Raw genomic sequence first — 26,104 nt, forward strand, 5'->3', positions numbered from 1 at the left:
CCCCTGCGGCTCCCAAACTGTATCTTCGTGGCTTGCAGGAGCAGCACAACAGGCTCCAGACTGAAGGTAAAGGACAAACCCCCTTGCTGCATCAGGTGTAAGCAAAATTATCCAGAACTGCACCGCAACCTGCCATTTGCCAGCTCAGAAGGGCAAAATCTTTCCTTGACTTGCAAGAGGGAATTCAACGCCTGCCGCATGCCCATGCCCACTGCCCGCTCTTCCAGCAACCCTCCCAGCCGCCGCTGGCCCAGCAGCACGCCCGGGCCTGGCCAGCAGCACGCTGTGCTGGCACTGGGGACGGCAGCTCGGGGCCAGCCCCGCGCCAACACCACCCTGGGCCCCCTGCGCTCAGCCCCGTAGGCTCGCCGTGCGGCACGGTGCGCGGGGCCAGGACCTGCGGCCCTCGCGCCTTGGCAGAGTGCGGCCCCGCAGCGAGGAGGCTCCGTCGGAGCTCCACACGCAGCCCTTCTGCAGCCCTGCAGCGGCGGGGGGGCAGGGGGACGGGAAGCCTTAACTTCAGTGCCCGCATCGCTCAACTGCTGGTGGCCATAGCACGATGGCTGTCTGTAGCACCTCCTGCCTATGTAAGCCTTCCCAACTCTCCGATATTTTCAAAGTAAAAATGAAAATCAGGTCCATACAGCTCTCACGCACCTCTGCCACGCATGTTCCTTGCGATGCTGTCATATCAGCTAACCACAGAAGCCCCAGCTGTTTAGGATGCCTGTGCCTTCCAATGACCAGGCCAGTGATTTTAACCTGGAGCTCGGGCTATATATTAAATGTAATAATTTTCCATTGAATACATTTAGGTATAATTCTCTCCTATCTTAATTTGCATCAGGGAAACTACATGGTTTCCTTTTCACCAAAGGAGAAAGAACAGCATTATGCAGGAAAATGCTCGTAGAAACAGGAAACCTCAAACTTTTACCGAAGGTAAATTAGCATGACTTTACTGAAGATAATTGAGTTATTCCTAAATTATGCACTGAAATCAAACGAGGTACTTTGTTCTCCCTAGAATGTTCTCTTTAGAAACGCACTGCATTTTCTCATTTTTAGGCTTCCAGGCATAGGAATGCATTTTCCTGTGACGTGGTGCGTGTCAGATCCTACTCATCAATCCAAGCAAGCTTGACAGAAAGAAGCTGAATGAGAAGAAGGAAAGGGGAGGACGCACAGGAGAGGCCATCACCTCCCGAGCAGGTGGGGAGCAGCCCTGGGCATGTCACTGGCACATCCCCGGCATCTCCCTGGCGCAGGGAGCAGCACACGGCCATGACTCGCCCTTACTGGAGATCTCCTGCACCCAAGTCCTGCTGCTTAGGTGCCACTTGGATCTACACGAGAAAGTGAGAGATGAGGAGTGAAATCCAAGCCGGGCTGCTCCCCACGCAGTGCCCACAGCACCCTCTCCAGAAGCTCAGCAGAAGCTGCTCGCGGGAGCGCAGGGGCTGGGGAAGAGCTGCCCCTGCTGCACCGGGCACCGCGGGTCTGGGGTGGGGGTGAGCACAGCGCACACCCGTACGAGCCTTTTTGAGCCTTGGCACCTGCAGGGCATCAAGAGGGGTGAGGAGACGGTTGGTGCCTGGAGACTAGGCAGATTTTTCATCTGTGTTTGCTATAGCAAAAAAAAGATAACAGTGTGCCCCCATCTGCACAGGCTACACAGAGATGACCAAGACAGCTGTTGAACAAGAAGGGATTTTGGTAGGGATTTTTAAACTTTTGTTTCACTCTGAACAAGAATACATCTTTTTTCTTCAAAATTACTATTGGAGAACCGGAATGCCTCTAACTGCCTGGAGGCCAACAGCACCGGCAGCTTCCTCGGCACCAAAGGCAGCACCGACAGCGACGCAGCGGCTGGGCCTCGGCAGCCGTGGGGTGCCAGGCCCCGAGGCTTTGCGTGGCAGCTGGGGGCGCCTGACACAGCACCGCACACCTGCAGCTTCCAGGCACTCCAGGTCCAACTGAAACCAATAACCCCAGGGCAGGTTATTCAGAAATCTGTCCTAAACATACAGAAAGGACATCAAACTTGAAACAGTCTGAGCACGGCATTTTGCAGAAAATGTCCGAGGCATTTCCCGACGCACAGACCGCAGAGCACCCTGACAGCAGAGCTCACCCAGTTAAACCTTAGCTCTCCCAGCCCCGAAAGGCAACCTCACGCCGCCCCTTCCCCACGGCAGTGGAAGCTGCCGGCCCAGGGCCCCCAGGCAGCGCAGCGCCGTGCCGGGGCAGGCGGGGGCACAGCTCGCGCCCACGCCCACCCAAGTCGGACACCCCAAGGGCTGCTCCGCCTGTGGCAGCGCGAGGGGCCCAGCTGCACCCCACAACTGCCACACACAAGTCCCTGAGCCGCAGGGTGCTGCTCGCCCCGCAGCCTCGCCTGGCCCAGGTCTGTAACGCACTCACAGTTGGAAAGTGTGAGTTACAATGGAGAGACCAGGGGGCAGCCCACGGGCAGGCACCGTGCCATCCCCGGGGACAGGCAGCCGCTGCTCGGCTTCCTCAGGAAAGCCTGGAGCTGGCTCCCATGCGGCCGCGAGCAAGGCTGAGCAGCTGCCACGGGCAGGGAGCCACCGAGGGCCAGGAGAGCGTCAGTCACAGCGGAGACCTTGGAGAACCCAAAGACACCAAACTACCTGAAATAAACCACCCGGGAGAGGTGAGGTCTCGCATCCTCTGTAACATGGGTGACAGTGACTGTCTGCCACGGGAAGCGCAGTGGCACAGCCACAGAACTGCACATTTTGGAACAGTGTGAACGCATCACTTGCCATGGCTGCTGTGAACATACTGCAATCTTTTGCCAATATTACAACTGCTATTGCTGATTGCTGTTTTGTTCTTTAAGTTTTACTGTACTAAAGAAAGCAACAGAAAAGCAAAAGCATTATCGTTGGTCCATCCTTATCACTCCCACTGCACTGAAGCCTCTGAGATATGCAAATAATTTCTCATACGCTGAATTTTATGCTGCAAAGAACTGAAGCTAATTGTCTTTCTTGCAATAAAAGAGCCTTTTCCTGAAAATAAAATTTTATTTTAAAGAATCCAAAACTTTTTTTCCAGCTTTGCTATCAAAGTTCTTCCGTTCCAATCTGTTTTTTTTTTTTTCCCGGATCCTTTTGTTTAATTCTACAATTAAAAACAAGAGAGGGGAAAGACAGAGAAAAACAAAATATTTCAGTTTTACAGTATTGAGTATTGAGACAGATTGGCACAGCAACACTGTGGGTTACACTTTTAATGCTCACAGGGTTGAACATTGTTTTCAAGTTAGTTTGCCACTCAGAAGTTCAAGTACCACTAATTTTGTGAGCACATTGATGCTTCATCTCTCTCAGAAACAGGACTCTTAAGTCTTTCAAGAGATACATGCCTTCTAAAAATTACAGTTATGCTTTCTAGTCAAGGTTGCACATTTTGCTCATCAAAGAGAAGTTTTTGTAGTAATCAATGCAGCAACATTTGTTCCACATTTATTCGTCGGGTGTTGCAACAAGGGAGGAAAGCTAGCTCCGTCACCGGCTGGGACCAGCCCTTCAGTCTGTGCCTCGACCCTGGCTGCCACAGACCTTGAAACACTGCAAGTCACTGAGCTGCTTCAGAGTTCAGTTCCTAATTAAAAATCACTCTTCTGCCAATTTTATTTATCTGGCTGTAAGCTCTGCAGAGCAGCACTTCTGTGAGCAGCACGTGCCATGGTGAGACTCCAGTGTGAGTGAGTGCTGTTCTGTTTGTGTATCTCAACACAGATATGGTAAACAAAGTCCCAAAATCACTGATACAGCCCAACTGAAGTTCAAGGTCACAATCCTCCTGGAGAGGTCCGTCTTCCGAGAGCATCTGTCCCCAGGCTGCTGCTCCCCTCCGTGCCTCCCTCTTCGCTGCACTAACTGTGGGAGATGGAGTCTCCAAGCACAGAAACCACCGAGCTTTTCTTCTTTTCATATGATAAAACTCCAAGCACCCCAGGCTGGCCGGCAAACAGAGGGAACCCTCCATGCCCCTGCCCCTGGCACAGGCAGCATCCCCCGGCACGGTGCTTGGAGCTGGGACACCTCGGCCCAGGATGGGGGCGTCCCCTCGGCACAGGAGTGGGGCCACGGGGCTGGGAAGAAGATTCCTGGTGGGAGCAGGGCTGGCGAGGCAGCAGGACACAGGACAGTCTGCAGGGGCTTGGAAGCAGCAGCCTCAAACAGGGCACGCCCGTGTGGAAGCAGCGGTGGCGGAGCAGGGTGCTGCGGCAGCTCTGCGCACACCAGCCCAGGACCTGTCCCCTCAGCACAGCGCACGGTCCCCAGGCCGCACACCACCAGCGCCACGGGGCTGCACGGCCTGCGCTCCCCGCGGCCCCGCGGCCCGGCCCTTCTCCCCCGGGGCCCCAGCCCCGTCCGTCCCCGCAGCCCCGCGCCCCACAGCCCCGGTGGAAACCCGGCAGCTCCCCACCACCTCTGGCAGCCCCCGCTGCTTGCAGCCTTCCAGCAGTGACCTTGCAGGGTTGCTGTGCTGCTCCCCCGGCAGAGAGGACTCCTCAGCCAGGGATGCCTGTCTGGACAGCAGGTGACTCTCGGGTTGGTTTTTTTTAGTCACTGAAAAACCTTCTGGGGACACGTAAATGCCCGGCAGCAGACTAGCCTCTCGCGAGCCACTGAGAGCAACCGCACTGCTCCCAGGACCAGTCGGAGGCCACAGCGAGAGCCCGGCTGGCTCCCAGGGTGACACCCAGACGCCCCGGAGGCAGGTGTGCTGTGTCCCCACTGTCACCAGGACCTGCTCGGCTTTCACAGTGAAGGGCAAGGGGCGACAGTGGGCAGCGGCAGCCCAGCATCACCCTGCCGCTCTCCCAACAGCCACGACCAGAGGAAGCACCTGGAGACATCCGCGACAGCTCTGGCACTGCCCAAACCACACCGGCACTGCTCGGAGAACAGCAGCCACAAACAGGCTGTTTGAGAAACAGCAGAGAGGGCAGCTGCCAGGAGCACTGCCCAGGAAAAAACAAAACCTTTTGTTCTCAGGAGTGATGCCCTTAATGCAAGAAATTACTCTCTTTCAACCTGAAGCAGAGCTAGGAAGCAAATCCCTGAGATCCTGTGCTCCAGACATCTGCCTCTGTGCCCTGGCCACTGCCTACAGAGGCTGCCAGGCTCCAGCAGAGGCTCTCTGAACCAGACTTCAGTTGGGTGTCCATAGCAGACCTCGTCAGCATGCCATGACTTGCTGCATCCTAACCATGGCAGAGCAGTGGCTAGGGAAACATGGAAATATGCTGCAGAAAATGTGAATTAGTACACCCGGCACAAGCACAGCCTTTTCTGACACACACTGACGTCTAAAGATGACATATGGGAAATGAGTTTCTAATAAAGCAGTGCAGCAGAGCCACGACACAAGACAGCTCACACCACTAGAAAGGAATAAGGCAATGCTTCACTTTGTTCCAACCATTTAAATTAGAGGAATGTGCTACTTTGCTATTTGCAATCAGTTAAACTCTCATTTACATACGCATAGAGCAAAACAAACAAACAAGTCCCAAAAGCACTGAGCAATATCTCCTAGTGATAACACGTCAGCCTTTTACACAACCTCTGAATGAGATCTGACTGGCCTTACTGTGTCTTTTTGGTGTAAAGAGCTGTCTTTATGTGCAATTTCCTTTCAACATATTGACACTCTCAGCACTTGCACCCACCATGGCACAGCTGGAAACATATTGGAAAAGACCTTTTGCAAAGCAAAGCGATTACATTTTGAAGCTGCTGTCCCTCAGTAGCTGAATCTAATGAAATAACAGAGAGGCCCATGCTCACAGCAAAAGGATCCTGCCATCAGCTCTGTCCTCGGTGATAACAGGCAGAACACGTTGATATAATGTGAAAAATCGACACTGCATGGGACGTAAGCATCATCACTTCAGCAAAACCACTGAGAAGTCACGGCCTGACAAATCGGGCACATCCTGGGAGAAGGATGCCCGCCGCTGCCCGCCACATGGCCCGGGTGAGGACGCAGGAGCACATCTCCCGGCCGGCGGCACCGTGGGGCACCCTCGACCTGAGCTCAGCCTCAGCTTCCACCTCCCCACAATTTCCGCCTAGCGAATTTCAGAAGGAGACCTGGCAGCGCTGCATGCACAGAGGGCTGCACAAGGGCCCCTCCTGCCCTCTGATCCCCACAAGAACCCACAAGATGTCCAGGCTGCCCTTGGAAAATGCTGCTCAGCCCTGCCCTGACACAGGCTGGGAGCACGGGTATTTTACTCTTTCCTACTCCTAGTCTGGGAGACGAGCCTAGCCCATCAGGCTCACAGATCGCTGTCAAACAGCTGTTATCACTTGATGGGATGCGCTGGCAAGGCACACACAGACAGTCTCAGCCCACCTCCCCACTGCTGCTGCACAGCAGACAGACCCCGCCACCCAGCTGGGCTCCTGCTCGCCCGCTCCTCGCCCAAAGCCCAGCCAGGTCAGCCCCTCGGAGAGGGGAGCACCACGTGCTGCAGCCAAGCCCCAAGGGCTGGGCAGCGCCGTCCTGCGGGGGCAGTCACGGGGCCGCCACCCGGGCGTCCTGCGCGGCTGATGGGCCTGCCCTGCCCTGGGGAGCGGGCCAGCCCGGGGGTCCCCGGGGGCAGCGGGCGCAGCGCAGGGGTGCGCAGCTCTCGCCCTGGGCGAGCAGCCCCAGGCGCAGGAGCTCGCTGGTGGCAGGGGGAGCCGGAGCTGGGGGCAGCTCAGTCACACGCGGCCAACCCAAAATGTGGCCATACAGAAGACCTCCGCCCCAAGGGCAAGGCTCAGGGCAGGGATGCAGGGGCAGGGACAGAACACCCAGATGGCCGCACACGGAGCTCCACAGTCCGGAGCGGCTGGAGCTGCTGCTCTGACACCACAGAGATGAAGCCATCGTTGCAAGGATGATAAAGTCAACTTTAAATCAAGTCAGTTATGTAGGCAGGTTGCTGGTTCCATTCCTGTCCTCATTTGCCGAGGAACTGACTTTCCTTCCATTGTTTTCTTCCCCTTCATTAATTTGTAAAAGGTATCCTCCTTCCCTTCAGCCCCTCCAACTACCATTAACTCATTCATATGCCATTATCTTTTCTGTGCAAGTGCTGGCTGGTAATTGGGAGCACTGCAGAGACTATTGTTCCAGGATGCCCAGAGGTGTTGTATTTGCAATTAATTTCCTGATGAAACAGCATCCATGCATCAACACGGACTGACATTTAGAAGCATTTAGATACCATCTTACTGCAACATGATTGTACCATATTAGTGTACAAAGCACTTTATGGGAATGAATGTCATGTCAAAGTTACAGCCTTAACTAACTGCATGTTTTAAAGAGAAGCAGCAGGGCACAGGTAAATAGAAAATAAGACATTGCATCACACAGCGATGGGAAAAGGAATAATGTCAGGACAGCTTGGCATCACCAGCATGTGAAAACTCACCCTAAACATCAAGGAACTGCTGCTAAGCTGTGATTGACCACGGAGATCCCACGCTTCCGCTTCTGCCCTCCAAGCAAATGGGCTCAAATCTTACAGTTTTGGGAAGGATTTGAAGAAGCTGCTTGAGCTTCTGGGAGAGAAGCAGCACACAGAGAGGTTTACATTTCAAGTTCTGTAGCCGAAGGCGTAAGCCGCAGGGAAATGAGGCGTGCAGGGTGCTGCACGGCTGCGTGCTCCGGATGTGCACCAGCAGCCGGGGGTGCCCGCGGCCGGGGGGCTCAGCCGGGGCAGCTCCCAGAGGGGACGGAGCCAGGCTCCCCCCACACGGCTCCTGTCACCTCTTGCGGTGGACGACGGCATTGGAAGGACGCTGCCTGTGCCGATGGAGAAGTTGGGAAACCTGTACCTTAACCCCTTGTCTTTGAAGCCCGGTTGCTACGGTTACCACATAAGGGCCTCGCAGCAGCTGGAAAATCAGCATTCATCTCCCCCTTCACCCAAAAAAGTACACGCTTTCTTCCTGTGGCGGGTTTTTCTGTAAGGAGAGGCAAGATTTTGCGACGCAATATAGCACAAACTGGACAGAAACCCGCACTGCCCCCAGCCCAGCCAGGCAGCGATCACTGCGCGGGGTCGAGGCCGCCCCGTCCCCAGCAGCGATGGCGGGCGGGCGCCTCCGGCTTTTCTCACCTTGGCGGGGGAACAGCTTACTGCCCAGGCCTCATTTATTTTACCATATGTGCCTAGTTTGCTGCAAGACAGCTGCCCAGACTACTAGCAGTTTGGGGCTTTCCTCCTGGCAAACAGTAACTGGCAGCCAAGCAAACTCCCTGCAAAGTGCAACCGAGAAAGTAAGTGCTGCAAAATATGGGCATGGCTTACAAGCCGTTCCTTGGTCCTCAGAGATTATCCTCTTGTGCTGTCGGGTGCTTATATTGTGCCAGCACTGCCAGGCTACATGAGCTGATTTTATGTCTATATTTGCATACACGTATAGATAATATAGGTATTTTCTCACTGTATTTGCATTCAACATATAACGAGGTAGGCATTACTTCATCTTTGCTGCAAATTCCTCATAATCTTGTCATAGGATTGCACGGAAAACCAGAGCGTGATTTTGACCAGCATCATTGTTTTGGATAGTGAAATCTACTGGTTGTTCTGGAAATCTCTGGCAGCCCAGAAACACCTTTTGCACCCACCTGGTCCCAGCTGCACGCTCGAGTTGGGCTGGCCATGTTGCATGGTACGCGTCTCCCTGGGAGCAAATTGCCTTTCACAGTTTGGTCAAACTGTGCTTTCTGAGCCATGCTGAACATTAAATACCCAGCCAAGCTTGAAAACATTTCATAAACGAACACTAGTAAAAATCTTAACAAATTCTGCTGTTTTAATGACCGCTCAGGAGTAACGCACACCAGCTAGTCAGTCATGCAGGTACAAAGGCTGAGTGCCTGCGTGCTGGAAGCCGGGGCGAGTCAGGTCCTGCTGCCTCCCGCAGCCCTGGAGGGACACGTCTCTTGTTCCTCGGCCGGCAAAGGCGCGAGGGCAGATGCAGCTGTGCAAGACCTGGCTTTCCCTCCCAGCAGGCGGCACCAGAACAGGCAGCACGGCTCATGTGGGGGGACAGCCGTGGCCACGGTAGGTATCAGTGCTGCCCCCACACCTTACCCAAGACGGCGCCAAGTGAGCATGGCGCAAGGGATGAGGAAATGGCTACACAGGGTCCGACTGAAGCTTTGCCTGTGCTCACCTCCTGCTACGAGCAGGAGTGGCCGGAGGCAGCTCTTAGGGAGACCGGGCACCCTGCAGAGTGACTCTCCCCTGGCTTTCCACCACCAGCTCTCTGCAAGGCAGGAGGAGCAACCAGAGGCGCAGCTATCTCAGCTTTTTAGCTCACAGCTATTCTCTCCAGCTTTCGGCACTTTGGTTCAGAGGCCAGAAGCGAGCTTGCTGCTGAGCTGCAAAGCAGAGCTCAAGACTCTGACCTGGCTGGCATCCACATCTTGACATCAGCAGGTCAGCCTGTCACTAATTGAATTATACCTGCATTACTTAATAAACAAAGAATACTCTCCACATTATTACAATGTAATCCTTTAATTGGTTTATGAGCACAAAGTCCCACAGGGAGTGTCACAAATCCATCAGGATGCCCTGAGCACTGCATTTCTGAGCTGGCGAGATAAGAAGTGTCGCACACCGCCGTTCAGCCCTGGGCTGAGCCTGCACGGAGCCGAGCCAGCGCCCCGCGCCGCAGCCACGTGCTGCAGAGCTGCGCTGCCGGCAGCAGCGAGCCAGGCCCCATGCCAGCCCCCTCCCAGGGGACGCCCCACGCTGGGGAGCCCCGCTCGGGGCTGCTCCCAGGGAAGCACAGCGGGACAGGACAGCATGCTCTGCCCCGAACTCCGTGTGCTCCTGCCTCTGACCCCCGTCCGGTCCATGATGTCTTACCAAAGCCAGATCTGTGCAACATCCCAGACGCACACGGTGTGGATATCAGCTCCTTACCACCCATCAGGTCACCCTGGAAATGCTCTCCTGCTACCCCACACCACTTGCTAAAATAGACACAAACCAAGGCTATGTCAGTAAACTTAGCATGCTTAGACAAGGCACACGGAGGCTACCCTAAAAGCAACAGGATATCCTGCTTCATGGTGCCCTGCGCACACAAACCTAAGTTAAGAAACCAGCCTACAGCGTAAAATATCTACTTTTGCATCTTAATGCTCAGTATTATTTGCAATCTCTGCACTGCTGGTCAGAACGTAAGTTGAAGATGGACACGGCACATGGCAGCGGGACAATGAGCAAGCCGCTGTCCCTGCCACACTGCATGGACGCAGTCAGCACACCACCAGATGAACGGGTGCTCTGCAGAGATGTTCTGGTTTAGATTTTCTGTGTCCAGCAGTAAAGGAGAAACACATTGCACCCTCGGAGTATGATTCTTCTGATTTATGTGGTAATTGTAATGCTTGTGCTCTTCACTCTCCTCTTTTATCCTTCACCTCTCTTCACATTCCAAATATAAATCACAGAAGCATTACTGACCATCAGGGAACCACTTGGGTATCTGGTTTCATGTATGGCCTGAATTTCAGATGGCAACTCTGCATTCTGAGAGCCTCTCATTCTGCCAGCCAGAATTTTGCTCCTAATTATTGTTATTTATTTATTATTATTTTAGCTTTCCAGATGCAATTCAAATACAGTCACACAGTCTGTACACAGGCCTCTCTAATGCTTCTTAGTAGAAATTAAGCTTATTCAGTTGAGCTGTTTGCATCCTCCAGTGGAAGTGTGGAAGACAATAACACAACGTCTGTGAACAGCGAGGGGCTGCGATACTCAAACAGAGCTAACGCTGATCGTGTGGATCGCCAACGTAAGCCATGAAAGGGCATTTACCTAAGCAGTTTATCTTTTACTCGTTTTTACGTATTCCACAACGCTACACTAGGAACATTCATTTATAAACTATATTCCTAATTTGTTCCCTTAGAAATCTATACAGTTGTCACATGTAACTAGCAGTCAGCTGTAACTATCCTTCTTTACCTACTACATCTTTTTCCATGGTATTTATCATATTTTCCTTCTATGAGAAGGGAAGGACATGGGGATTGCTTCAATACACAGAAGGTGTTTGTTTGCAGACTGCCTCTTAAATAAAACAAGTTGGAAACAGAGCGTCTGACCCAGGGCAGTAATGGGCAATAATGAACACAACAGAAATGTGAGCCCTGAGGGAAGTAACCTCCCATTTCAACAACTGCATCGAAATGTCTATAGGTCAGGCTGTTTGAACACAAAAAGCAAACTGAGGTGTGCTCCGCTTGTTTACTTACAGCGGAGCAAACAAAGCCCCTGCCCTGGACCACGGTGAGGGACGAACGTCCTGCGATTCAACTCGCCCAGCTGCCCACGAGCCCACACGCCACGCGGGGCGACGGGGCTGGTGCCCAGGGCGGTGCCGTGACCCAGGGGATGCGCTGAGACCCTGCATCCTCGCCGGGGCCAGGGCCAGGTCCTGGAGGCGACCCCACTCTCCGGCATCTGACATCCACAGGAGAGGGGCCAGTGCCCCAGAAGAGGCCAGGCCAGCAGCCAGCTCTGCCGCCTTCTTCTCTTGCGCCCACGGCACTGGGAGCAGAGCGAGCACAGCCCCAGCGCAGGGCAGAGCCGGGCCGGTGCCCCCGGCCCCCAGCCGCACCAGCCCCGCCATCACGCCCAGCACACCGCCCTCGCTCTTATTCCCCATCACGCCGGGGAGTAAGTCATCACTCAACACTAATGACCAATGCTCATTTAATAAGACCACCATATGTCATGTGAAGAAATGAAAACCTCCTCCTAAGGTGGCAGCCTCTGCAGAGATGTATTTTACTGTAAATCTGCCACCCCACACAGAGAACTGCACGGCACTGCGATTTATGACTTTCTACTAAATTTTTAAAAGCCAACGTTTCACAACATGCACAACTCTTGTAGTGTTTCTAGCAGATTCTCCAAGCAGAGCAAGTTCAGGAACCCCCTCTTCATGTCTCTGCTGCTGCCCTGGGCAGGTGTCAGCTCTGCGCCGCACCCAGCGGAGGAGCAGGTCCCAACAGCACGCTCCTGTGCATGTGGCACGGCATGTCCGGTGAAGTCAGGCATGACCTTACATTGCTGAAGTAACAAGGCTAATAACAGCCAGCAGGGCCCCGAGCCAGGCAAGCCCTCAGGCATGCACTTCCTCTAGTGCTGTGCACAGTCCTACGGACTCTAAAAGGATTACTGCAACTAAACCTAGGTAAGTACGTTATGTGCTAGGCTGGATGAAGGACTACACTGCCAGCGTGCCAGGCCTCTGTGAAGGATGCAATGAGACTGGAAACCACGCTCAGCTCTTACACCAGCCAAACTCCAATTTGGTTCCAGTGGAAGTATTCCATTTTTATGGAGCTGCAATATGAGAAGTGACTGGAGTGCTAAAGTTTTCTGATATAATGTAAAAAAATAAAATAATAAAAAATAAAATAAAATAAAACAAAACAAAAACTGCCTTATGCCACTAGAACAACACAAAAGCATTGCTCTGAATCTCTTAATTGCAAAAACAGTTGTGGGGGCTGGGCTGAAGAGCCATTTAAGATGAGCCATTTATGGCTATTCAATGCAGGAAGGGGCACGGCATCTACCTGCCACCACACACATATGCTGTTAGGTGTATACCTGTTTTTAACAAACCATGAGCTGAAATATCTTAGTTCTACCTGGAACATGAACAAACCTCCTTTTCTTGGACAACTGAAGACACGCAGTACAGGACTAACCATATCGCCATGAGTTTTCCACTAGCCCACAACGGGAGGGCTTCTCGCTGCTTGCAGACACGGGGATACAGAGATGGGGAGGCGTATGTAAGGCGACTGTTGTGATCATCTGGAGTGAGAACGGGGGCTCCGTGCAAGGGAACAAGGAGCAACTAGAAAGAAAACTGCACCCCCAGAACTGGTCACCAAGTGCATCCCTTGCCACAGGCTGGGTGACAGGGACCAAACATGGTTTGGAGTGTCCCAGTCCATCACTGCTACAGCCAGGGCACCAAACGCTGAGCAGCCCAAAGAGGGGCATCCATGTGCGTGCTCTGCTCGCAGAGGCTGGGCCGAGCCTTTACAGTGAAACGTCACCTGGCACACTGGTCCTCCCCACATGCACTCCACAATCCTTGTCTCCAGCACAGCACAGCTCTTTCCAGCCTGTGCGTCTGCTGCCTTTCCAAAATTTCTCCCAGCAGAGTCATAGAATGGTTTGGGTTGGAAGGGACGTTAAAGATCATCCACCCCCCTGCCATGGACAGGGACACCTTCCACTAGACCAGGCTGCTCAAAGCCCCATCACACCTGGCCTTAAACACTGCTAGAGATGGGGCATCCACAGCATCTCTGGGCAGCCCATTCCAGTGCCTCCAGACCCTCACAAAAATAAAGTTCTTCCTAATATCTAATCTAAATCTACCCTTTTAAAGTTTAAAGCCATTACTATCAGCCTTGTTCTATCACTACACCCCCTGACAAAGAGTCCCTCCCCAGCTTTCCTGTAGCCCCCTTTAGGAACTGGAAGGCTGCTATAAGGCCTTCCCAGGGCCTTCTCTTCTCCAGGCTCAACACCCCACCTCTCTCAGCCTCTCTTCATAGCAGGAGAGCTCCAGCCCTCTGATCATCCTTGTGGCCTCCTCTGGATCCACTCTAACAGGGTATGCACAGAGCTGATACACAAAGAGAAGCCATGGAGTCGCATCGTGGCACTGGGTTGTGCAACAAAACCTCTTTAGGAACCAAAGCCATAACTTACGGGGCTCAAATGCTGCAGAGTCGCAAGCTGCACTGTGAGGAAAGGTCCTCATATGGATCAACCCACACCACCTCCCCAGCCCCGCCACAGACTATCCAAGAAGATTCCTGAACAGAGCCTGCCGGGACACCCTGCAGTTGCATATGGGCAAACACCACCACAGCCTGAACTGAGGCTTGTACTGCTCTCATCTGGTTTCCTTACACCCTGGCGGAGGCAGGCGCACAGCCCTGTGTCAGTGTGGAAGGGTCCTCTCGTGGCACTCTAGACCAACGCAAGTGGCAGCGCCTGCTCAGTGGCGCCAGCGTGCAGCGGAGCCGCGAGGAGCCCTGGCATGGCCGGGCTCAAAGGCAGCTCGGTGCAGAGCAGCTGAGTCGTGACCCGAGCAGGGGCTCTCCTGTGAAATGCCACGTCCTCAGCACAGCCACTGAGTCACAGCTGGCAAGGCGATACGTCCTGCTCGCCTTACTCAGATGCGCTCCCACGGAGCCTGGAAGGGGGCTTTACATCAAGTATTTTAAGAGTGTGTTGGTGAAAACAAAAACAATGCAGCTTTCCAGAGCACAGGCAATGCTGCCAACTGTATGTGTTTTCCTTTGCTGGGACAGACTGCATGAAATGGGTAAATCCTTAACTCTGGCTAAAACCTAGAAGAAATTCAACCCACGTCTCATCCACACGTAGCAGAAAGTCTCTGAATTACTGTTCAGTGTTGTTAGAGAAACCCCATGCCCAAATCCTAGGACCAGGAACATTGCCACCAGTGTGCTGAAAACACATTTGGGGGTTTCCTGTCTGTCAGACTTTTTCTACTACGCTGCTTCTTCCTTGTACGCCTTTTCCTTACTGCTGTATTACAGCTGGTGGTCAGTCTTCATGCTATGGTAGGTAAAGCGCTGCCACACCTCCCTGCTACAGGCTCCTGTGCCAAGCTCCAGCCTCTGGTCTCTGTCCCCCTTGGCCAGGCACAGAGACTACGCAAAACAAAGAATTACAATGACTTACCAAGGGAATATCAGATATGTGGCAACATAACAATGTTGAGGCAATGAAAACAGCCTTACGCCTCTAATCCAAAAAGCAATCCAACATGATCTTGACAGAGAAGCCTGAACAAAATCTTCAAAGGACAAAAAAGGCATTCAACTTTAAAGCAAAGTTACCTAATCACGTGTTTTCATGGAAATGTTTTGCTAAGAGTTCCTGGTGAGAAACTTCATCTGGAAGAGCAACCTCAAAAGCAAGGCATTAGGGAAAGGTTTCACAGCATCGGGAACCAGCTTCAAGCACTCAGAGTCACTCTGGCCACATGCTACGCAGTTAAGGAGGCCTTCACTGAGGGTTCCCATTAGCCATTTGACAAATCACCCTTTGCATTATTCAGCCAGCTCGGGACAAATATTATCTGCAGAGTGATTTAATCCCCAGGAAGGTGGAAGCTGCCACACTAGCTAGGCCAGCAGCCCCAAGGCCAGGGCCAGCAGGCAGCCAGCACCCAGGGCCTGTGTGGACGCAGCCCCCAGGGCCAGCGCTGCCATCGCCCTCTGGACCGGGCACCACCTGGACATGCTCTTGGCCAGGGACCTTCCCCCAGGTCCTCCTCCCTTCAGACACCACAGACGCCACTACACACCTTTCTAAATTACAAGGTGATTTGTCAGCTAACACAGCTGCCATTGATTCCATGTCCCCCGGTCCTTGGCCGGGCAGTGGCCTCCAGGGCCAGGCTCCTGGCACCACGACCTTTCACCACATCACAGACCTCTGGCTGACAGAGCCTGGACCTAGGATTCACCACCTCCGAGGGTGGTAAGGCACTGCAACGAGCCGCCCGGAGAAGCTGTGGATGCCCCATCCATAGGGCGTTCAAGGCCAGGCTGGGACTTGGGCAACCTTATCTACTGGAAACTGTCCCTGCCCATGGCAGGGGGTGGGGGTAGAACTACATGCTCTTTCAGGTCCCTTCCAACCCAAACCATTCTATGATTCTGTGATTCAAGGGGCTCGGGAGGGCACAGTGCCTGTCCTTGGACATCAGGGCGTCAAACACCAGGCTCAAGACTTCTGAGAACACTGCTTTTACACTCCCTGTGCCCCATCTCCACGCCCTATGAATACCAGTTCCTCTCACTTCCTCTACGGGCTGTCTTAGTTCTCCAAGAACCATCAGCAAGAGCTGCCACAGAAAAAAAGATTACTGTTATTACTGTTTCATGATGGGCTGCAGGCCAGACAGACAGCCACATAATCACCACAACCCAATGAGGGATCCTGTTTGTTATCTGGGAACACATCAAAGGTCTCCATCCCTCTTCAGGAGCCCCACAAAACCCTCCCTACTGCAGGAGAAATGCACTCATAGATATGGACTCATCATTGCAATCGCTTTTGCAGCAGGCTTATGTCGGAATATTTATGATAGCCTGGAATTAGGGCACCATCTTCTACCCCTGGGTCTGTAACACCATTTCCAATACACGACCTGGACAGCAACTATGATTACTCTCCACCTCAGTACTCGGTGAGACAGCTTCCCAGACCAGCTCCTCCACCAGCAATTGCTCCCTGGTGCGCAGCACGGCTGGGCTGGAGGGCTGGCCACAGGCTCCCCGCTCACCGTCCTCCGTCGGGAGCTGCTCGGTCAGTCAACCTGGGGAGGAGAGTCCTGCTCCCATCGCTGTGAACCCTCCTGCTGCCAGGGGCAGGCGGGTGCTCCCCTGGGTGCTGCTCTGGAGGAGGGGAGGCCCCAGCACCAAAGCACCAGCACCAAAGCACCGGCTGGCTCCCTGGGCCCGCTACACACTCGCAGCAAATGAGAAGGTGCTTCTTCAATATTTTGTTTCCAGAACGACGTCTCAAACTTCGGCATACCAGAAGATATACCTGACTAACTGGAAGCAAATATTTCCTTTTCATTGCAAAGTACACATATATGTTTATATATATGTGATATATATATATATTTGATATATATTTATAGAAGAAGTGGTTCACTTTTAAGCAACAAAACCCTGTACTGGTTTGGATTTGGCCTTAGAGGCTTGAGCATGTCTCCAGTAGTGCTTCTGTTCAACTACATTGCTTTCTGCTATCCATCTGCACTGACAACATGCTTTTACTTCCAAAGCATTTTAGGTAACTACTTCAAGAATAATTTTTATTTAAAACACATGCAGAGACATATCTCTTAGCACGAAACTCATCAAATAGTGTCAGCAAGCACATTTTAATAGCATAATATTGAAAAGTAATTTTACTACTAGCAAGAAAAGTCTGAAGACTGCAGAGGATATATTTAGATGTGTATAAATAGACAACACTCAGCAATGTCTGGTCAAAGGAGTACAAATCTTCCCTAATGCATGGAATATGCCTGGCCCAAAACGCTTCAATAGCACTTAGACAAGCCTTTTCTGTTTGGCTCAAATTCTGCCAGGCCTGTTAATAGCAGAGCTATTAGCATGATTTTCTGGACTGGTTGCTTGCTCAGAGAACATTCAAAGATTGTTCTATAAAACTGAACCTGTTACCACATCTGAAAGCATAGGAAATATTGATCAGCAATGGAAAGCCATTAGCTCTCCAGCATCTGACATATCGCCCTACACCCCAGCAGGCGAACAAGCTCTCCAGGCACCTTTGGGTGCTTTATCTTCCCACTGTGCTTCCAGCTTGCAGGCACCCTTGCTTGCCAAGACTGCACCTACGGGCACACCGGCCTCTCCATGAATTCTGTGGGAAACAATGCACACTAAGCCACCTGCAGTGGCAGCAGCTCACAGGAGATCTGACCGGGGAAGATCTGTTTCCTTCTTGCCACACTGTTCTGCTACATTTCTCCTTGGGTTCCAAACCGTTTTGCACCACACACTGAGGCAGTCCCGTTGTTGGGCTGGGGAGACAATCCCTGACCCTTCTTCCCCTGCCTTATGACCAAAGTCTACCTCCGTTCACCTCTGTGTGGCCAAATGGAAGCCTCTCTAGATGACAAGAGTTATATGAAAAATTCAAGAAGCCCCCCTACGAAACCATCCTGAATAACACTGCACCACAGAGTCCAGCCTTCTTCTTGATCATAAAGGGAAGATAAGATCACCCAGCCCTCCAGCACTCACTGAAACAGCACAGCTGGGAGTCCATTCCTGTACCTGTATGCGTTTTAGTAAACCACCAAACTGGTAAACTACCTCAAACTCGTGCTAGATGCCTGAAATAGCCAGGATATATTTCCACTGACTGCATTGCCATGATAAAACTAGTAACCGCTCTTTCAGAAATAAGCTATTATGTCAAGGGAAGCTTCTTAGTAAGGTTTGTGACTTGAGGCCTAGCTGGCAAGCTTGGGTATGCATTTTGATAGTCTTATGCATTTAAATGCATTTACTATGCATTTAAACAAATGCACGATCCCCTGAATACAGTATATATTTAGAAATTTACTTCAGAAAGGTGTTTGGGCACTGACAGCACTCTGTTGTATGGTTCTTCTTACAAAATTGAACCTGACACCCAGATCAGCAGAGTCCTTGTTTTGGAGCACACCAGCTCCAGTCCCCCAGGACAGACCTCCAGCAGCACTGCGAAGTCCATGGGCTGGCACGAAGGTGAAGCCCATACACGGCTCACAGCTTTGGGGGAATGTCTCTAAGCTAACGGGGGTCCCAGCCAGTGGCCATGAGGCACCGTAAGGCATGCGCAGCCCTGAAAGTCCAGGTGGGCACCATGCTCCTGGAAACATCTGCAGACAGGATTTGTGCTGTCAGAACCAGCTGAGACCCTTCCGCAGAGCAGCAGCAGGCCCTCAGACACACAGCTATAACCAAAAAGGCCCAATTGACCCAGGGTGGATCCATCTCATCTCACAGGTTTGTTGTCTGGCCACGTTAGCTTGAACACATCTGGACATGCCACACTCAGCCAAGGACAATCAGAAGGAATGCACTGACACGATATCACTCTGGGGACATGTGAAATGTAAGCATGGATGGGAAAGATGTCCGAACAGCAAGATGACCAAGGCACAGGTATCCTGGCTCCAGGACGGTCAGCTGGAGGCTGCAAGGGGCTGGACGTAGCTAGAGACACCCAACTTTCCCACACTCAGTTTGGGGGACTGGTCAGGTTATGTTCATACCTGCAACTGAGACCAGCAAGTCCTGCTCCAGACACTCCATGCAATGACAAGCAGTGCCTGTCCCAGAGACATGACAGACCAAGCTAGACAAGGAGACAAAGGTTCAGGAGAGGAAACATTGCTGTCTTGCACCACAGAAGGCAATGAGAGAGGGCAGTGCTCACGTTAACTCTCATGGCAGACCTCGGTGGGTGCAGATCCTGCGCCTCCAAGCCAGCGCTGGCAAGCACCAAAGGAAGGGGCTTTCAAAAGCGCTTCCAGCCCAGCCACGCCAGTGCCCCCCTGGGTGCGGCAGCCCCCGAGCCAGCCTGCCCCTCGCACGGGCCCCTCCTCGGCTGCGGCTGCTCCCTGGAACCAGGTTTGTTTGCTCCTGACATCAACATGGCTGCAAGGTTTCCGCTGGCTCCTCTACAACTGTTGTGCCGTCTCCCCGAGCGGGAACCTTCCAGCAGCAAAAAACGTTTCTCTTGTCCTACATTTGCTCTCCTGCAGACTAGAAGCGCACGCTACAGACGGGCAGAGGGGAGGGGAAGGGACGGCAGCACACGCATATCCCGGGATGCCGGGGACAAGCGACAGCCTTCCAGGACTGCGGAGCGAGGAGCCAGGCGTGCGCCCGGGCGAGGGCAGCGGGACGGGGCGGCTCCCGGAGCCTCCCGCCGCGGGGGCGGGCGAGAAGGGGACGCCGGAGAGCCGGGGGCCTCCCCGTCCGGCCGCCTTCCCTCCGGAGCAGCTCCACACCCCGCGGCCGCAGGAGCCGACGGGGCGGCGGCACAGCCCTCGCGGGAGCGCCCGGGGGCCGGGGGGGCTCCGAACGCGGCCGCGACCCCGCGGCGCCTCCGCCGGGCACGGGCAGCCCCGCGGGGGCGGACCCGGCGCGGCAGCGCAGAGCTCGGCCCGGCCCGGCCCGGCCCGGCGGTGCCGGCGCTCCCCAGGCGGCGGCAGCACCGCGCCGAGGCGCGGAGGGGGCGGCGGCCGCCGCGGCATCCGCGGCCCTGCAGCACCCCCAGCCGCGGGCGGCCGCCGGCGCCGTCCCGCGGGCAGCGGCGGGAGCGCGGCCCGGCCCGGCCCGGCTCGGCTCGGCCCGGCTCGGTTCGGCCCGGCCCGGCCCCGCCCGGCCCGTCCGCGGGGCGCCCGCCCCGCCCGCCCCGCGCAGCCCCGCGGCCGCCGCCCTCCCGGGAGGGGCGTCCCGGGCGCCGCCGCCAGCCCCGTCCCGGCGCCGCCCGCCGCGCTGCGGGGCCAGCCCTGCCCGGCCGGCCCGGGACCCGCCGCGGCCGCCCTCCCGCGCCCCTTCCCCCGCGGAGCGGTACCGGCGGCTGCAATGCAGATGGGGCCGGGCTCGGCCGCCCGCCCCGCGATTACCTGGTGCCTCCCGGGGAAAGACGGCGTCCGGAGCGCTCCCCCTGCAGCTGCGGCCGCGGCCAGGCTCCGGCGGGGCGTCAGGGTCTCGCGGCAGGCAGGCCGGCCGCCTCTCTGCCCTGTGCCGGCGCTCAGCAGCCGCATCCTAGAGCGGCTCGGCGGCGGCGGCTGCCGGCGGCCGGGGCGGGCAGGGCAGCCCGCGCGGACGGCCCCATGGAGCGCGGCGGCTCAGCGCGGCGCGGCCGGCGGCAGCGCACATGCACACGCGCGCAGCCCGCGCCGGGCGGGCGGGAGGCGGGGGGACGGCGCGGGGCACGCGGCGGCGCAGCCCGCCGAGCCCGCTCGCATCGCCCCGCCGCGGGCAGCCCGCTCGGCTCCGCGCCGCTCCGCGCCCGCCGGCCGGCCGGTGACCTTGCCGTGTACCTGCGCCAGGTTAATCCTCGCCGAGCGCTCTCGCTCCGCGCCCCGCTGCGTAATCCTGCGCGCCGGGGCGCCGCCGCTGGACGCACGGACGGGCGGGCGGACGGGAGGGGGGTGCGGGCGCGGGGCGCGGCGGCGGCGGCGGCGGCCCCGGCGCCTCCCGGGGGCAGCTACGGCGCAGCGGGCGCGCAGCGCGCAGGGGCGGCCGGCGGCAGGGCCATGCGGCTCCGCGCCGCTCCGCGCCGGGCGCGCTCAGGCGGAGCAGCCGCGGCGCCGGGCGTTGCGGCGGGGCAGGGCGGGGAGCTCGGCGCCCGCGGCTCGCCCCTCCGCCGCGGCCGCTGCGCCCATCCTCCGCGCCGCCGGCGGCCGCCCGGCCCCGGCCCCGGCCCCGGCCCCGGCCCCGGGCAGCCGCGCCGCTCGCTGCAGCATGGAGGCAGCCGCCGCCTCCCCCGCGCCGCGCCGCCGCGCCGGGGCGGGCTGGAGGAGCCGGGCGCCTCCCCGCCCCGCCGCACGCACGGCTGAGCCGCAGCCGCCGGCCGCCGCGCAGACGTGCCGCCGGGCGGGGGAGCGCGGGGCGCCGGCACGGGACCCGGCACCGGCACGGGACCCGGCACCGGCGCGGGACCCGGCACGCTTCCGCCTGCCCGCGGCCCCGCGGCGCCGAGCGCGGCCGTGCCCACGGGCGCTGCCGCCCCCAGCCCCGGCGCGGCGGAGGGCGCGGGCTGCGGAGCGGGCGGCGGCGGCGGGGGCCGTGCGGTGCCGGGCGGCGGGGGCCGCCGCAGGGCGCGCGGGGAGCGAGGAGCGGACAGAGAGGAGCGGAGCGGGGAGGAGAGGAGAGGAGAGGGCGGCTGCGACCCGTCGTGAGTGCGCGGGGGTTTCGACCTGGCCGTGCGGCCGGCAAAAGCAAGCCGCAGGATCCGCCCGCGGCGCCGGCAGCAGCAAGGCGCGGCTGCGAGGCGGCGGCGGAGGCTGAGCGCTGACCTGCATGGCGAGCGGGCCCGCACCTCGGAGGCGGCCCCGCAGCCGCGCCCGCGGAGCCATCCTGCGAGCGCCTGGTCCGAGGGCACGGGCCCTGACACCTGACGTGGAGGAGGGGATGATCCTGGCGGGAGAAGGAGAGGCTGGGTTATCTCTGGGGTCAATAAATTCGGGAGCTTTTAGGGACTCAGAGCTTGTCGTCTGGCTCCAGAGATCCCTAACAGAGAGAAGAGTGCATCTCGTGCTATGAAACGCTGGTACCTTTGCTCGCTTCTCTTTTGCGAGAAAATTTCAGTGGTGTTACAGGACTGTCAGCGGAACGGCGTGACAAGTACCGCCTGGAAAGCCTTGAAGAGAAGCTACCGAACCTCGTCAGCCTGCCAGTGACTCTGCGTTTGGAGGAAGGTGCACGCCCTGCGCCCCCTGCAATGGGCCGTCTCCTCGGTTGCCCTCCGTCGGGATAGCCCACATCCGCCCGCTCTTCTGAGGTGCCCAGGCCTGCTCGGCTTCCCTGGCTGACGCGCTCAGGATGCTGCTGCCTGCAGCTGGACCAGCACACGGGGCGGCTGCTGCTGCAGGGTGCCGGGGAGGACTCAACAACTGCTCCGTGCGCTCAGAGGCAGCGGACCTGGTGCTGTCGGGATACCTTGGCATTTTGCTGCAGGTGCACGTGGGGGGAGCTCCACCCCAGAAAAGGAGAGATGCGGTGCCAGTTTTCACACCTCTCTGCTGACACTGTTCGTGCACCTGGATCTGATGTGTGGTGTCAGTGCGGGTGAGAAAAGGGAATGCAGCAGTGCTCCTAGGCTCGGGTGTGTCCGTGCAACCTGAGAAAACTGCTCTCCTTGCAACCTCTGAGGTGGAAAAGGAGTTTGTTTTTGTGGTCTTCACAGCAGCTTGTGACCGCGGTCCAGAGAGGAGTGCCCCTCGCAGAGCAGCAGCCGTCCTCTGCTCTTCCAGCAGCCTGTGAAGCTGCCCAGGGCCTGGCAGCCAGGCTAGGTACTCGTGGCAGCTCTCATAAGTCAGTGTTTATCTCCAAGTCCCAGCTGCTGTTTCATGGATGTGGTTCAAGTTGTTACAGGGGCAGAGAGGCTAAAATGCTGGAGGGAGGGAATGACTAACTCTTCTTCTCCCCTAAGGGAAAGGTCATGGCAGAAAGCTGATTTTGCTGAGGTTGGCTCATGCAGTTACTCTCCCTAACATCCACTTCTATCGCTGTTGGCCTTTGGAGCTGGAGACAGGGTGTTCAGCTTTCCTCAGTCTTGTGTCCAGCCCTGCTCAGCTTTAACAGTGTGCTCTCCTCTGGAGAGAGCAGAGACAAGAAGATGCTCTGTGGTATAACGTTTGCAGTCTTGGCTGAGTTCTACCACATTAGACAGTCTTCTCGGGCTTCCTGTTCACAGCATTTGCTGCTCTGGCAACTCCTCTGCTGCCCCAGGAATAGGACAGCTGGCACGGTGGTGATGCCAGCTGTGCGGCTGGCATTGACGAAGGAAGCAAGTGTTTGGATATGGCTTCCCTGGCAACAGGGAAATGAAAAAGCCCTGCTAGCGGAAGCTTGCTCTCAGAGTCAGGCTCGTACTGGAGGCTCCATTGGTTTGCTACCATCCAACACAAACACACCAGGAGAACTGGTCCAGAACCGCTCTCTGAACTGGGATTGTGACAGCACAGCCCAGAAACTGCCTTCTTGCAGGCAGCTACAATAACGCCCCACGCCCTCTGGCCTCAGGGGGCTGTGCAAGGGCTGCTGCAGCTTCTCTGCCAGCCTGAGGTCTGTGGCGGACATGGGATTGAAGTGGCACCACTGCCTTGTTAACGTACCTGGTGGAAAACGCTCCTCCGTGGAGTGTCTGGGGGTGTGGAGAGCTAGGGGTGTGCTGGGGGGGGCTCACCCCCTGCTGGATGAGAGGAACAGACAGTTCGTCTGGTCGCTGTACATGCCGACAGTGGTGCTCCAAGAGACGCAGCATGTCTCTTTCAGTCACTTTCCACGGCCCTCGGCCTCGGCCTCGGTCTCCAGGTTGCCTTGCGGGTGCTCTCCCCTGGTAGCAGCTCCTGGGGTCTTGGTTTGAAAGCAGGGCAGCCCCTAAGGCACCGGGATGCTCCTGGCTGTGATCTGCTCGCAGAAGGAAAGGCACTCCAGCTGCAGGAGATCAGGAGTGTCCCTTCCTGGGAGCACCGTGTTGGTGACAAGCGCGGACTCGGGTCTGGAGGACCGGTGGCTGTACGGTGACTGGCCTCTGGCTGCGCTGCCCAGCGGGTGGTGGTGCTCAGCGAGCGGTCAGGCTCTGCCTGGCTGCCCCTGTCCTGGAGGCGCACGCCCACCGCCAAGTGTGGCTCCATGGCCTGTGAGAGCAAAACCTCAGCTGCCTTCAGGCAGGAGCAGTCACCAGCGCATTCTGTTCCACATCAGAGCGAGGCAAAGCGAACCCTGGGGCCGGTGTTGCTGTCTGCTTCCTGCTGGTGCAGCCCCCCCCCGGGGAGTCCCCTCCCTCTGGTCCCCCCTGCACTGGGGTCCCTCGCTGGGGTGCTCCTGGCTGCCCGGGGTCGGGCAGGGGGGGCTGTGCCTGCACACTCCCTGCAGCGCTCAGGGCGGGCTGCGTGGGCAGAGACCTCGGTGGCCCAGGAAGGGGCCAGTCCGTGCCCGGGGGAGGCCCCGCGCGCCTGGCAGCGTGCCCCCGAGGTGGCCTGGGCACGTGTCGCCCACAGGGCTGGGGGCACACGGGGCTGCTCACCTGAGCTGCAGTGTAGCTCTGGACCCCCGGCCTCGGGGAGCCCTCACTGCACCAGAGCTCAGCCACCGTGTGCCTTGCCCATTCCTCTTCCCCGTAAGCCTTCGGGGTGAGCTTTGTCTTACTCCAGCCTCCAAGAATAGTATTAATGCCTTTTTTTCTGAAAGAGCCAATAACTCCTTAACCTCTTTCCTCCCCATGGTTTTTTTTGTATTTCATCACCTTGGTCTTTTGGGGCTGAAACAAAGAGATCTTTTTCAGGAAAGTGGTTTATACCAAATAATACATAGAGCTGCTCTGATGAGCTTTCTAACCCTAAACCATCTCACAGAGCAGGGACGTACGGACTGGGCACAGTGCCACCAGCGTGCAGCTGGCTGGTTGGGGTACTGTGCCCACCTCACTGCCAAGCTGGCTCCCACGCCTCCCAGACCCAGCTGTCTGCCCTCCACGGCGGCGGATCGCAGCAGGAGCCTGTCCCTCATCAGTTCAGACCTCCTCCCTGGCTCCGTGCCATAACCCCACATGCTCCTTAAAGATGCAACTGAAGCAGGTACCATCCACATGAATTGCTGCCAAACAGCTGGGCAAGCAAAACTGCACACTATTCTTGGGGTAAAAAAGGAGAAATACTTCTTTTCTAAGGTGGTGGTGGTTGTGTGCGAGTCTGGAGGAGTGACAAATTAGGCATACATCATTCTGCATTGATCAAAATGCTTTATGTTGGGGAAAAAAAAGAAAAAAAAACCTTTTTCATTAGGCACCTCTGATTGTTCATATAGTGTGCTGTGTATACACCCTAAAGGAGATCAGCAGCAGTGCAGTGTAGCAGTAACAGCAGCAGATGGGTGGCTGCAAGTTTTAGCATCCCTGCTTAAAACTTTAAGGCAAGAGGGAGTAAATGTTATTTTTTATGATAGGCTGTTGTGCCTCATCAAAAAGTATGTGGAAATTGCAGTGTTTACTCATCTTTACAAGAAGAAAATTCACTGCTTTAATCACTGAAATGTCAAGTGCAGCATTGCGTGGAGTGGATTTTCCCCTCCTCCAGAGCACTTGGGAAATGGGAAATGCTGCTGGCACAGGGCTTAGCATGAGCTTCTCCCTCCAGAAGAAGCAGTGAAGTTTGTTGCGTTGCCCAGCTATTCGTTTCACAGGATTTTTTTTTTCCTTTTCAAGTTCTTTAGTCTGTAAGATGGGGGAGCTGTTGCATTGTACAAAAGAATTGCACAGACAGTTCCTCCTAGTTACGGGGTGTTGTGTCATCTCTTAAGCAGCCTGCAGCAGGAGTTCAGCAGAAGCCTGGACAGCTGTGCAAGCCTGCAGCAGGCACAGAGGCTTGCTGGAGCGAGGCTTATCCGATTATTGCATTCATCAGCCAGTGAGGCACTGAGAGCTGTGCATAAACCTGACCCAGGCAAACAGTTGTTGGATGAGCCTCTTCCTTAAAATTAGTTCTAAGTTTACTTAAGGTAGACTGGCTTTGTGTTTATGCCCAGCGTACTTTTGTTAGTGGTAAAGCATCAGCACAGATGATGCTTTACCACCAAAAGATTGATTTATTGCTCTTTGGTGTGCTTCTCTATCTGATGACAACTGGCACAGACGGTGAATCCGTCCCTGCGCCTGACAGCACCATGGAGAGGAGGGAGATCGCGG

The 26,104-nt window shown here is 56.0% G+C and overlaps 1 protein-coding gene across 3 annotated transcripts in view; it reads right to left on the minus strand.

The window, feature by feature from the left end:
* Positions 1 to 20,946, minus strand: part of LRFN5 (leucine rich repeat and fibronectin type III domain containing 5) — a 57,902-nt gene extending 36,956 nt beyond the window's left edge. The window contains exon 1 of one of the 3 annotated variants that reach the window (XM_080593602.1): positions 20,316 to 20,596. The gene's annotated coding sequence lies outside the window, so the exon portion shown is untranslated. Of the gene's footprint in view, positions 1 to 20,315; positions 20,599 to 20,735 lie in introns of those variants that run through there. The other 2 variants (XM_080593601.1, XM_080593600.1) reach the window with 2 other exon arrangements.
* Between the last annotated feature and the right edge of the window lie 5,158 nt (positions 20,947 to 26,104).

The sequence above is a fragment of the Anser brachyrhynchus genome (assembly GCF_964034855.1).
Source record: "Anser brachyrhynchus genome assembly, chromosome: 5".
NCBI lineage: Eukaryota > Metazoa > Chordata > Aves > Anseriformes > Anatidae > Anser > Anser brachyrhynchus.